Source organism: Coregonus lavaretus, assembly GCF_964263955.1.
Source record: "Coregonus lavaretus genome assembly, chromosome: 11".
NCBI classification, from domain to species: domain Eukaryota; kingdom Metazoa; phylum Chordata; class Actinopteri; order Salmoniformes; family Salmonidae; genus Coregonus; species Coregonus lavaretus.
This window is the reverse complement of record NC_139998.1, coordinates 17217998-17232422: the sequence shown is the minus strand read 5'-3', so window position 1 is coordinate 17232422 and position 14425 is coordinate 17217998. Positions and strand designations below refer to the sequence as shown.

Here is a 14425-nt window from a genome sequence, read left to right as displayed (position 1 = left end):
TATTAAGACACTTTATGTTGGTGTTTCCTTTATTTTGGCAGTTACCTGTACATACAGTACATTGATTGCACAGTCTCACTCACTCACTATCTCTTTCTGCCTCACACACACACACGCACATACTGTACACGCACATACATGCACGCGCGCACACACACACCTCCTGCAAACCACCAAGCCCAGAAGGGGACGTTTGTATGCATTACCAGGGACAGTGAGGGAGAGAGAGTGATGCACAGATCCTTGACCCCTTCATCCCCAAACCCCCCGTCCTGCTGATTTCTCTGCTATGGAACTGACACCTCGGGGCTACGGGCCTCTCACTGCGTCACATGAATGGCACCGCACCCGCCGAGCCTGACAGTTCAGCTACCCTCCGCTTTGATCTAGCTGGACGCAGGTTAGCCTACAGTGAGGGAAAAAAGTATTTGATCCCCTGCTGATTTTGTACGTTTGCCCACTGACAAAGAAATGATCAGTCTATAATTTTAATGGTAGGTTTATTTGAACAGTGAGAGACAGAATAACAACAAAAACATCCAGAAAAACGCATATAAAAAAAAATGTTATATATTGATTTGCATTTTAATTAGGGAAATAAGTATTTGACCCCCTCTCAATCAGAAAGATTTCTGGCTCCCAGGTGTCTTTTATACAGGTAACGAGCTGAGATTAGGCGCACACTCTTAAAGGGAGCGCACCTAATCTCAGTTTGTTACCTGTATAAAAGACACTTGTCCACAGAAGCAATCAATCAATCAGAAATCCAAACTCTCCACCATGGCCAAGACCAAAGAGCTCTCCAAGGATGTCAGGGACAAGATTGTAGACCTACATAAGGCTGGAATGGGCTACAAGACCATCGCCAAGCAGCTTGGTGAGAAGGTGACAGCAGTTGGTGCGATTATTCGCAAATGGAAGAAACACAAAATAACTGTCAATCTCCCTCGGCCTGGGGCTCCATGCAAGATCTCACCTCGTGGAGTTGCAATGATCATGAGAACGGTGAGGAATCAGCCCAGAACTACATGGGAGGATCTTGTCAATGATCTCAAGGCAGCTGGGACCATAGACACCAAGAAAACAATTGGTAACACACTACTACGTGAAGGACTGAAATCCTGCAGCACCCGCAAGGTCCCCCTGCTCAAGAAAGCACATATATAGGCCCGTCTGAAGTTTGCCAATGAACATCTGAATGATTCAGAGGAGAACTGGGTGAAAGTGTTGTGGTCAGATGAGACCAAAATCGAGCTCTTTGGCATCAACTCAACTCGCCGTGTTTGGAGGAGGAGGAATGCTGCCTAAGACCCCAAGAACACCATCCCCACCGTCAAACATGGAGGTGGAAACATTATGCTTTGGGGGTGTTTTTCTGCTAAGGGGACAGGACAACTTCACCGCATCAAAGGGACGATGGACGGGGCAATGTACCGTCAAATCTTGGGTGAGAACCTCCTTCCCTCAGCCAGGGCATTGAAAATGGGTCTTGGATGGGTATTCCAGCATGACAATGACCCAAAACACACGGCCAAGGCAACAAAGGAGTGGCTCAAGAAGAAGCACATTAAGGTCCTGGAGTGGCCTAGCCAGTCTCCAGACCTTAGTCCCATAGAAAATCTGTGGAGGGAGCTGAAGGTTCGAGTTGCCAAACGTCAGCCTCGAAACCTTAATGACTTGGAGAAGATCTGCAAAGAGGAGTGGAACAAAATCCCCCTTGAGATGTGTGCAAACCTGGTGGCCAACTACAAGAAACATCTGACCTCTGTGATTGCCAACAAGGGTTTTGCCACCAAGTACTAAGTCATGTTTTGCAGAGGGGTCAAATACTTATTTCCCTCATTAAAATGCAAATCAATTTATAACATTATTAAAATGGATTTTTCTGGAATTTTTTGTTGTTATTCTGTCTCTCACTGTTCAAATAAACCTACCATTAAAATTATAGACTGATCATTTCTTTGTCAGTGGGCAAACATACAAAATCAGCAGGGGATCAAATACTTTTTCCCCCCTCACTGTATCTGCCGAGCACTGGTGCGACTAATTTCAGTCCTTTAATTTTAGTGACTTCGGAGTGGGGAGCCAACGAGAATAGGGTCTGAATGGCTATCAGAGAGGACCTTACACCTTAGAAGGCCTGGGGAATCAGAGCACAACTGATTGGAGAGTGTTGGCTGTAAACCGAACAGGTTTATACCATGCTATTTCTGTAAGACACACTGCAGAGCAAGTAGTAGGGCTGTCAAAGGTGCAACAGCGCACTGTGATATCAGAGCAGAGGGGGCTGAGCTAGAGAAGCTAATGCTGGCTACAGTATTAATTGAACACACACATCCACGTTAGACTGAAACTTGGTGAGAGCAGTGGTATTACGTCTCTGGTTGGTGTAATTACAGAGTCTCGTTCCCTTTGAAAAGACAGAAGCTGTGTGCGTGTGTGTACGGTCTTACCTTTCCTCTGGGGGTGAAGATGAAGACTGTGTCTGTTCCTCTGTTCCTCAGTCACAGGTCAGAATCTCAGAGTCAGACAGCCCTGAAGCCTGCCAAAAACACAAACTCAGTCAGCCCTCTACTCGCTCTTACACACCACAGTCCATGAATAATAATGTCCTATTTATAAAGCGGGCAAGGCCTGTAAAACACAATAAAACCCAGAATATCAAAATGGCTAGATGGGTAAATGTATTCCACAGGCCAGGAGGGAGTCTTCAAATTTAAAGAGCATCAACACCACAGCTTGAGAGACTACAGTAAATAGCCGTACGTTGTTTTTCAAAGAGCAGAGTGGTCAGTGCTTCAACTCAGCTCCACAAACAAAACTCCAGGTGCTGCGTGACCTTGAGCACTGCGGCAAAATTCTGAGAAGGGGAGAAGTAAGGGTAACGTGTTGGATTGGGTAACAAGATGTATACACACTCATGTACACATATTGGTACACATAGTGTATACCTATACTGTAGCTTCTGCATGTGATTAATTTACTTCCTCTCCCTCTCTCTCTCACACACACACACACACGCAGTGTCACTCAGCAGGCATGGTAAAATACAAAGAATATCAAAGGCCAGCACTTGCTCTGCAGAATGAATGATGGCACTCCATGAACACCTTCATATGAGAAGTGCAGCAGGAGTCTACAGGCTGATCTACAGCCCCAATCTTATTCGCAGGCCAGGTTTCTTCCCCCTGTATGATGACTTACGATGGCCCAGCCGATGCCTTTTATTTCCATTTTATGATGAGCAATGGCATCCAGTTTCCTTTTATCATTTGGAGGGCTGTTCTACAATAGCAGCAGAATGGCAACAGCCTCGACAGTGCCAACAAACTATTCCAATATAGCCGTGTCATCTCTCCTCCATGGACAATATGGGTCGATATCTGAATGGAAGTCCCTTTCCCACCTGAACAAGAGGAACACCTACGTGAGAATGCTATTCATTGACTACAGCACAGCGTTCAACACCATAGTGCCCTCAAAGCTCATCACTAAGCTAAGGACCCTTGGACTAAACACCTCCCTCTGCAACTGGATCCTGGACTTCCTGACGGGCCGCCCCCAAGTGGTAAGTGTAGGTAACAACACATCTGCCATGCTGATCCTCAACACGGGGGCCCCTCAGGGGTGCGTGCTCGTCCCCTCCTGTACTCCCTGTTCACTCATGACTGCAAGGCCAGGCACAACTCCAACACCATCATTAAGTTTGCCGACGACACAACAGTGGTAGGCCTGATCACAACCTCTCCCTCAACATGATCAATACAAAGGAGATGATTGTGGAATACAGGAAAAAAAAAAGAGGACTTAGCACGCCCCCATTCTCATTGACGGGCTGTAGTGGAACAGGTTGAGAGCTTCAAGTTCCTTGGTGTCCACATCCACAAGTTTACATACACTAAGTTGACGGTGCCTTTAAACAGCTCGGAAAATTCCAGGAAATGATGTCATGGCTTGTAGACCTCCACAACTCTGGTTCATCCTTGGTAGCAATTTCCAAATGCCTGAAGCTACCACGTTCATCTGTACAAACAATAGTATGCAACTATAAACTCCATGGGACCACCCAGCTGTCATTCCGCTCAGGAAGGAGACGCGTTCTGTCTCCAAGAGATGAACGTACTTTGGTGCGAAAAGTGAAAATCAATCCCAGAACAACAGCAAAGGACCTTGTGAAGATGCTGGAGGAAACAGGTACAAAAGTATCTATATCCACAGTAAAACAAGCCCTATATCGACATAACCTGAAAGGCCGCTCAGCAAGGAAGAAGCCACTGCTCCAAAACCGCCATAAAAAACCCAGACTACGGTTTGCAACTGCACATGGGGACAAAGATCATACTTTTTTGGAGAAATGTCCTCTGGTCTGATGAAACAAAAATAGAACTGTTTGGCCATAATGACCATCGTTATGTTTGGAGGAAAAAGGGGGTTGCTTGCAAGCCGAAGAACACCATCCCAACCGTGAAGCATGGGGGTGGCAGCATCATGCTGTGGGGGTGCTTTGCTGCAGGAGGGACTGGTGCACTTCACAAAATAGATGGCATCATGAGGAAGGAAAATTATGTGGATATATTGAAGTCATCCAAATGGACAATGACCCCAAGCATACTTCCAAAGTTGTGGCAAAATGGCTTAAGGACAACAAAGTCAAGGTATTGGAGTGGCCATCACAAAGCCCGGACCTCAAACCTATAGAACATTTGTGGGCAGAACTGAAAAAGTGTGTGTGAGCAAGTGTGTGCGAGCTCTGTCAGGAGGAATGGGCCAAAGTTCACCCAACTTATTGTGGGAAGCTTGTGGATGGCTTCCCAAAACGTTTCACCCAAGTTAAACAATTGAAAGGCAATGCTACCAAATACTAATTGAGTTTATGTAAACTTCTGACCCCCTGGGAATGTGATGAAAGAAATAAAAGCTGAAATAAATAATTCTCTCTACTATTATTCAAATATTTCACATTCTTAAAATAAAGTGGTGATCCTAACTGACCTAAAACAGGGAATTTTTACTAGGATTAAATGTCAGGAATTGTGAAAAACTGAGTTTAAATGTATTTGGCTAAGGTGTATGTAAACTTCCGACTTCAACTGTATAACTGTTCGAACAGTAACATTAGCTAACATTACAGGGTTACTTGTTTGCTGTTGAGCGACAACTTTATATTTAACATTAGCCTAGTTAGCTAGCTAGCTACCGAATTACTTGTTGTAAATACCAGGACTTGTGTTCAAACTGTTGCAGGGTCTGATGACAATAACAGGCATTTAATTCAGTGGCGAACACAGGAGGAGAAATGCTGCAAAAAAAGGTTTTGAGTAAGTCGTGGTTATAGTTAGCTCTCTTGCCACTGCACTATGCACTGTCACTAGTTAGCTATAGCTAACGTTAGTAACGCGGTAGCCTTCATTCCTATTTTCCACAGTGGTGCTGGTCCTAACACTAGTTCTCCTGATTTGTCACGTCGGTTTATCTGTGTTAAGCTGATTCTGATTGTAATGTTCATGCTATGCTATATTAGTTTCTACCTGAACGGTTAAACTTTTTACATTTTAGTCATTTAGCAGACGCTGTTATCCAGAGCGACTTACAGTTAGTGAGTGCATACATTCTTGTTTTTATTCATACTGGCCCCCCGTGGGAATCGAACCCACACCCTGGCGTTGCAAACGCCATGCTCTACCAACTGAGCTACACAGGGCATGAATGGGTCAAGCTAGTTTCATTGCACATACAGTAACCTGTTATGGTAAAAGTAATGGTAAGCTGCACTCGTTAAGGTTTAACCTTGGCACTCCAATTTGATAAAGTACTGTATGTGGCAATCTATCTATCTAGAGAAAGTTCACACAACTTTACTTTCCTCATATTATGTATTTTCAGGATTTATGTGAAGAAGTGTGAGCTGGAGGGGCAGCTGTCACCTTCATTCGTAAAAAATAAGTGGGAGAACCATAAGCAAACATACATGGGATGTGACATTTATTGCTGTGCTGTACTTGGCGAATAATGTCCCACCTTTCTCTGAGAGCAAAAACACTTTCCCATCTATTTTCTATGCTTCACCGGCACATTCATGTAACGATATACAGTGCGTTCAAAAAGTATTCATACCCCTTGACTTATTCCACATTTTGTTGTGTTACAGCCTGAATTCCAAATTGATTAAATATATGTTTTTTTCTCAACCATCTATACACAATACCCATAATGAAAAAGTGAAAACATGTTTTTAGAAATTTTAGCAAATGTATTAAAAATGAAATACAGATATCACATTTACATAAGGATTCACACCCCTGAGACAATATTTTGTAGAAGCACCTTTGACAGCTGCCAAAGGTGCTTCTGGGTAAGTATCTAAGAGCTTTCCACACCTAGATTGCGCAACATTTGCCCATTATTATTTTCAAAATTCAGAACTGTAACTTGGCCACTCAGGAACATTCAGTGTCTTCTTGGTATGCAACTCCAGCGTAAATTTGGCCTTGCGTTTTAGGTTATTGTCCTGATGAAAGGTGAATTAATCTCCCAGTGTCTGGTGGAAAGGAGACTGAACAAGGTTTTCCTCTAGGATTTTGCCTGTGCTTAGCTCCATTCCATTTATTTTTAATCCTGAAAAACTCCCCAGTCCTTAACGATTACAAGCATACCCATAACATGATGCAACCACCACTGGAGAGTGGTACTCAGTAACGTGTTGCCCCAAACATAACACTTTGTATTCAGGACAAAAGGTTTTGCAGTATTACTTTAGTGCCTTGTTGCAAACAGGATGCATGTTTTGGAATATTTTTATTCTGTACAGGCTTCCTTCTTTTCACTCTGTCAATTAGGTTAGTATTGTGGAATGACTAGAATGTTGTTGATTCAGCCTCAGTTTTCTATCACAGCCATTAAACTCTGTAACTGTTTTAAAGTCAGCATTGGCCTTATGGTGAAATCCCTGAGCGGTTTCATTCCTCTCTGGCAACTGAGTTAGGAAAGACACCTGTATCTTTGTAGTGACTGGGTGTATTGATCAGAATATGTGAGCGGAGTTGAGCGGTTGGAAATCCTGCTTATCGCTCATGGTGCGGGCTCCTTGTCACGCTCTGGCTCCGGGACTGTGTATTTTGAGCCAGGGTGTGTTCATTTGGTTGTGTTGTATTTGGTTGTGTTTCATTGTTTGGTCCAGTGACTCCCAATCAGTGGTAACGAGTGTCAGCTGTCGGCTCGTTATCTCTGATTGGGAGCCATATTTAAACTGTCATTGTTCACCTTGGGGTTGTGGGTTTTTGTTCCTTGTCAGTCATTGTAACGGAGGACTTCACGTTTCGTCATTGTTTGTTGTTTTCGTGTTTCGGCTTTAATTTAATAAAGTCATGTTCACCTTCAACGCTGCGCATTGGTCCTCCTCATTTGACGATCGTGACAGAAAAACCCACCAAGATGGGACCAAGCAGCGTGTCCAGGAGCCGTCGCCAGGGAGATCCCTCACAGATCTCCTTCGCCTCCTGGACTGGGTCAAGCCGAGTGAGGAGGAGAAGGGCTTGACACTATGGCAGAAGGGCGAGAGGCTGGCGAGCAATATGGAGACCTGGTCCACGGGTAGGAGAGACGCCCCGAAAATTTTTAGGGGGGGGCTCACGACGTCGGACCAGCAGGAGGCCGCGATAGAGCGGCCCAGTGGGTTGCCGGAGAAGGCCGCCGGGTTACGGGGGCCACTGGTCGAAGAGGGGATGGAGGAAGTAGAGGCACGGCGAGAGGTACTGGCGTGTGTTGCCAGGCCGGTCCGGCCCGTTCCAGATCCCGGTGTAGGACCAGTGGTGTGTGTCCCCAGTACAGTCCGGCCCATCCAAGCTTCCCGCACCAAGCCAGTGGTGTGCGTCGTCAGCCCGGCTCTGCCCGTGCCTGCTCTCCGCATCAAGCCTGTGGTGCGTCTCGTCAGCCCGGCTCTGCCCGTTCCTGCTCTCCGCACCAGGTCTGTGGTGCACGTCGCCAGCCCAGTCCGGCCCATTCCTGCTACTCGCAACAAGCCAAGGGTGCGAGTCGTCAGCCGGATCCAGCCCATTCCTGCTACTCGCACCAAGCCAAGGGTGCGAGTCGTCAGCCGGATTCAGCCCATTCCTGCTACTCGCACCAAGCCAAGGGTGCGAGTCGTCAGCCGGATTCAGCCCATTCCTGCTACTCGCACCAAGCCAAGGGTGCGAGTCGTCAGCCGGATTCAGCCCATTCCTGCTACTCGCACCAAGCCAAGGGTGCGAGTCGTCAGCCGGATTCAGCCCATTCCTGTTACTCGCACCAAGCCAGGGATGCGAGTCTTCAGCCTGGTGAGGCCTGTTCCGGCTCCACGCACCATGCAAAGGGTGCGTATCGTCTGCCAGGTCCGGTCCATTCCTGCCTCACGCGCCAAGCCAGGGGTGCGCGTCGGCAGTCCTGATCCAGCTAACTGGGTCAGATCGGACTGGGGGCACTACGGGGGGATTGTAATAGGGTGGTGGTCAAGCCCGGAGCCGGAGCCGCCTCCGAGGAACAATACCCACCCAGCCCTTCCCTATTTGGGGTGTAGGCGCGGTCGGAGTCCGCGCCTTTAGGGGGGGGTACTGTCACGCTCTGGCTCCGGGACTGTGTATTTTGAGCCAGGGTGTGTTCATTTGGTTGTGTTGTATTTGGTTGTGTTTCATTGTTTGGTCCAGTGACTCCCAATCAGTGGTAACGAGTGTCAGCTGTCGGCTCGTTATCTCTGATTGGGAGCCATATTTAAACTGTCATTGTTCACCTTGGGGTTGTGGGTTTTTGTTCCTTGTCAGTCATTGTAACGGAGGACTTCACGTTTCGTCATTGTTTGTTGTTTTCGTGTTTCGGCTTTAATTTAATAAAGTCATGTTCACCTTCAACGCTGCGCATTGGTCCTCCTCATTTGACGATCGTGACACTCCTGCGCTCCACGTCCTTTCCAACCCCTCCGCTAAACCACTCCACGCTCACAGGAAAGAAAACTGCCGCTCCAAATTCACTCCATTCCTTAAAATCACAATTCAACCAACACCCATCTATTTTTTTGACTACCTGGACCTACCATTTGGTTTTGAAGTATTGAAACCAAACCATATGATTTGAATGAAAAGTATATGAATAAACATGAAAATGCACATAATTTCAAATAGGCTACATATCATATTAAACAGCATATAAACACTCTAAATACAGTAGGTCAGGAGCCAGACAGGGAGCCTAATGAGTTATTTAGGCTATATTATTTCTATTATTTCAAGGCTATAGCCTACAAAGAAATACATTGTGAAGCATTTGTGAGTGCAACACACTAGGCTGGTAGGGACATAAAGCAAGCAGCATTTAAACACCATTTTGTTGTATTAAATCATTATAGTCTATAAATTGTGCATATAGGCTATGACTTACTTAGAATAAATACAAATTAAACGAAAAATGACATATTAGTGCCTTTGAATTTTTAGAATTCATTTTTAGAAATACGTGTTTGGCCAGTCTGTGGCTTCAGGCTCATGCGATGGTGCCTGGAGAGCAGGCCAGCAGCGGAAAATATTCTCTTTGCAGAGCAACTGGGGATGCTAAACACCCTTTTGGCAGAGTTGCAGAGTTTTTTAAAGTCTTTTTTATAGGTAGGCCTAAAGGTTTTTAGGCAAAATAACCCAATTAAAATGGAAAGCTTCTTGAACGTGAGAATATGCCAGGCCTATTGGGCCAAAATCAATTATGGCCTATTGTATAGATAATATAATACATTTGAACAAACTTTTAAGATATCTGATTTTTTGCTTATAAATACTTTGCTACAATGACACACTTATTTATCTACCCACCTCGTTCCTTTCTTTTAGCATGTGCATGTAGTAAGTACACCATCATGCTTTCGGGATACTTGTCTTTACAGATCCCACAATGATTCTTTAGTTGTGGCACTACATCACCGCACTCCCTCTCTTGCTCTTGGTCCTCATCTTTGTAAGTCACCTTGATTTTGCACCTGTGTGTTTTATCAGTTTCTTTATGAAAATATTTAGAGAACTCCATGACAGTAGCTAAAGCATGGGGCTATAGATAGCACACAAGTAGACTACAAACGCATGTGGGCTGGGCATGCCCTGCGCTCGTGAAGTGAGCGCTAGTGGAGTGCTACTGGAGTGAAATTGGAGCGGGCGAGTTGGGAATCTCGCTCCACGCTCCAGTCAAATTGGGCAAGCTCCGCTCCTTGCTCCGCTCCAGCTCCGCTCTGCTCACATACTCTGGTATTGATACACCATCCAAAGTCTACTAACTTCATCATGCTCAAAGGGATATTCAATGTCTGAGGCATTGGAAAACCTCCCTGGTCTTTGTGGTTGAATCTGTGTTTGAAATTCACTGCTCGACTGAGGGACCTTACAGATAATTGTATGTGTGGGGTACAGAGATGAGGTAGTCATTCAAAAATCATGTTATACGCTGTTATTGCACACAGAGTGAGTCCATGCAACTTATTATATGACTTGTTAATCACATCTTTACTCCTGAACTTATTTAGGCTTATCATAACAAAGGGGTTGAATACTTATTGACTCAGCTTTTCATTTCTAATGAATTACTAAAACATTAGTAAAAAACATCATTCCACTTTGACATTATGGGGTATTGTGTGTAGGCCAGTGACAAAAAAAAGTGTGAATACTTTCTGAAGGCACTGGACATGTTAGAAAGGTTTAAGTATTCCAGAAAATGTACTGCAATTGGCATACTTTTACAGGGCTTTACATGTAGTATGTTTGATGATGAAAGCTATCCTTTTCCATATTTTTCAGGAGTTGAAAGCTCCCCCCACCGGAGTCAGCACAGAGGGAGGGGAGGCCACAACCGCATCCTGGAAGTGGTATGCAGTGATGGATGAGGCACTGGGGGGCTGCCACTCCATCACCCCACCAGTCCTCATCCTCCCTAGGTGCAGCTGTGGGCTCCTCTCCCTTCCAGAATGGCACAGATGTGGAAGCTGGCGAAGGAGCAGGCTAAGGAGATGACTGCCATTTTAGAGGCCATTTTAGAGGCCATGATTAAGAAGTAGTTTTATGTATTGTGTATGTATATTATTTATTCATTTTGTACTGTTTTTGGTGAAGTCCTTTTTTTAAACCCAAAGTGGATTTCTGATCTCATTGAAAAGTGTTTGTAATAACTAAATGACATCGGTAAATCGACTGTTAGTGTCTTTTTCAACATAAAAAAATACACTCGCACATCTGAGGTATCTTGTTGCAGGTGCATGGTAACAATTAGATAAGTTGAAATAAAGAGAAACCCGCACACTGCTCTTGCTAGTATCACTTTTTTATTTAAGTGTACATGTTGGCCTCTTGTCCTTTGTCAGAGGTTTTTGCTCTAATAAACTAAATAAACAATCTTTAGTATTATAATAATCATTTATTTAATTTCTTTAGCTCTTTTCATAACAATCTCAAAGTGCATTAATAGCAAAAAAACAAGCAATACATCGTCATGAGTAGCCTAGCTATAGTTGGCTAGGTCAACCAATAGAGGCCAAATCTTTGAGTGCATGCATCCTCCAAAGATGGAGACGGACAGTTCATAGCTTGATCAGAGGAAAGTGGTCAGGGAGATGGTTGATGAAGATGGAGTCTGGTGACGATGTTGTAGAGGGTTAGCTACTCTGGGAACCATCCTGAGTCATGTAGCCACTGGACTTCACAATGTATGGCACCCACTTGGGTGATGCCGCAGCAGCTTTGGGCACCAGAAAGCTCACCACACACAGTTCAGAGTAGTAGCTAGCCAGTCATCCTCATTACGAGCACTCTGCCTCAGCACTCTATTATTCTACTGCATCTCCCATTCCTCTCAAGCTTCAGGTGACTCTTCAATTGATACATGCTTAGGCCTACGGTTAACTCACGTTTACACCAAATACGTTGTTCCAAACGCTAGCTACTTATCTACTTAGCTACTTAGCCCAAAACAACAACACTCTGGCACCCTGCTATAGTGAAAGGTCACTGGGTGGGGCTACATATGATCCTTTCCGGTTCATATGCCAAGCCGTAACTGATGGTCCGTTCAAGACAACAGGGAACTCTGAAAAAACATGCTCCAACTGAGAAAAATCATTTTGAACAGTCATCCAACTAGGAATTACAAGTCGGAAAATAGTATCACTTTTCTGTGTTATCTTCGATGATTTTAAATGAATTACTTTTAAATTGGCAAATAAACCAAATCAAATTAAAATCACAACAAATGTAAGTAAGGTATTTGGCCATAGAATCAATGACCAAAAAATATGTATTTTCAACGTCTGTAAATGATGTATTTTCAAATACCTGATTTCAGCGTCTGGAAAATACGTATTTTCATCGTCCGGAAAAGACATCTTATCAACTTTCATCCAGAACCGAAAATAAACCTGATTTCAACGTCCGGAAAATACGTATTTTCAACATTGGCAAAATACGTATTTTCAATGTCCGGAAAATACAACTTTTAAACGTCCGGAAAATAGGTATTTTCACCTTTCATTGAGAACCTAAAATGAACCTAACTTCAACGTTTGAAAAATACGTATTTTCAACATAATTTTGCTTACTGGGATAGCTCAGATGTGTGAGTTTATGGGCATTTTGCCCTGTGCTTTAGGCGTTTTGCCTTAGTCCTCGAGTTGAGGTAATGTTGCTATTGGTCAAGTACGTTTATTGTTCTTCAATCAAGTATTTTTGTCAAAAGATTTTGTATTTTTAATCATTTGTAAATCTGGATCTAGTCTTCTATCGTCACCTGGCTGCACAGTAAAATACATTCCACCATTTCTTGCACCTGAACCTCTGACTTGTCTGATCCTCGTCTCAACTGTATTTTCATTGCCATCTTCATCTTTTTATGAAGTACAAGTGAGGGCAAGGCTGCATTCAGCCAGCTTTAGCTCTCAATCAAGAGGATAAACTTTAAAAAGTCTTAGAGTTCATGGACTGGCATTTCAAAAAGTGTGCATGTGTGTGTGCGTGTGCATACCCATGTGTGAGAGAGATAGATAGAGAGAGAAATACAGCGAGAGAGAGACCAAGAGAGAGCAAGAGAGCCAGAGAGTAAGACAGCAATATGAGCACAAGAGAGTCTGCATAACAATATAGTTAGTCTGTCCCATTAGTGACCCAAATTAATTTTGGCTTCAGTGACAGTACCTAATAAGACTTATGTAATTACTTGCAATTATTTGGAGCAGCCCATTTCCTCCTCAGAGAGTGTGGACAGCCACTGGACATCCAGCTATAAACACAAGCCAAGGAAAAGGATGGCCATCAACACATGTTTAAGAACTGCTAGAGCAATATTTCCACACGCATTGTAGCATGTTCCCCTGTGTGTGACCAGAGGAGATTAATGACGTGGGGATGGAAAGGTCAGCCGGCCAGCCTTCTGAAGAGCAAAGATCTACTGAGGAGATGTTACTATATAAACCGTATGGCCCGTAGTGCTATCAACAGGCCTGCTGTAATTGGGCACGGGCCGTGATCACTCACCCTCAGTATTATTTGAACCGTCTGTGTGTGTGTGTGCACGTGTGTATGCATAAGTGTGTGGTGGTTCTCCAAGCAAGCGAAAGGGCCGGAAGTGGTAAATGCTTTGGTGCAGTGGTCATGCCTTGGGAGAAGGGCTGTGATCCTGCTAGCAGTGGAGAGCCGTAGAGACTCACTGGAGACTGGAGGGAGAGTAGCCTTGTTCTAATAAGAAAGCTGGAAGGAGGTGTTGATAGGCCCATGGCCTGTTGTGGGTTGTATTGTGGTATCATTAGCCCAAGGGGAGAGAGGGGAGGCAGGCATCTGCCGCTGTCACAGAGCCCCTCCAGCTGTGAGGGTGGCAGCAGGGGGAAGTCACTGTGGCACAGGGGGGCAGTCAGCTGGGCCTCTAACTAGGGCCTGGGTCACACACACACACGTGCACTTGCACACACACAAGTAAGCAGGCCCAAACTCCATTCCAGTGCCACGCCCGGGCCGCCATTAGGGATATGGAACGAAGCACATCTGGATGAGATGAGGGGATCATTTCTTAATTTCAGAGGGCTGAGATGCTATTGATCGCTCTCAGAATAAGCCCTCTGGTTAGAACCAAATGTGTCTAATACAGGGCCTTCATCACAGTGGGTTAACACAGCCTGGAGGCAGGGCTCTGGATTCCTTCTCCTCAAGTAGCGGGCATTGGGTTCAACAGCTGTCCTTCCTCCCCTGTCCTTTCCAATATGACCCTGCACGTTTCTCTGTTCTCATCATCAGGGCCCAGCGGTGTCCTCTCTCCAGGGTCTCTGAGGCCAGGGCTCCTCTGCTGTTGTCCCTGCTTAATCCTGCTCCGAGTACAGCAAGATAACTTCAGTCCACAAATCCCCAACAGCTGCATTGGTGCTGTGGCCCCTCCAGCGGTCCAG

At 44.9% G+C, this 14425-nt stretch overlaps 1 protein-coding gene across 1 annotated transcript in view; it reads right to left on the bottom strand.

The window, feature by feature from the left end:
• Positions 1 to 14425, bottom strand: part of LOC311137064 (tetraspanin-9-like) — a gene marked incomplete at its 5' end in the record, with an annotated part of 327548 nt that overhangs the window by 242053 nt on the left and 71070 nt on the right. Inside the window, one exon of the mRNA XM_084171388.1 lies at positions 2454 to 2542. The remainder of the gene's footprint in view (positions 1 to 2453; positions 2543 to 14425) is intronic.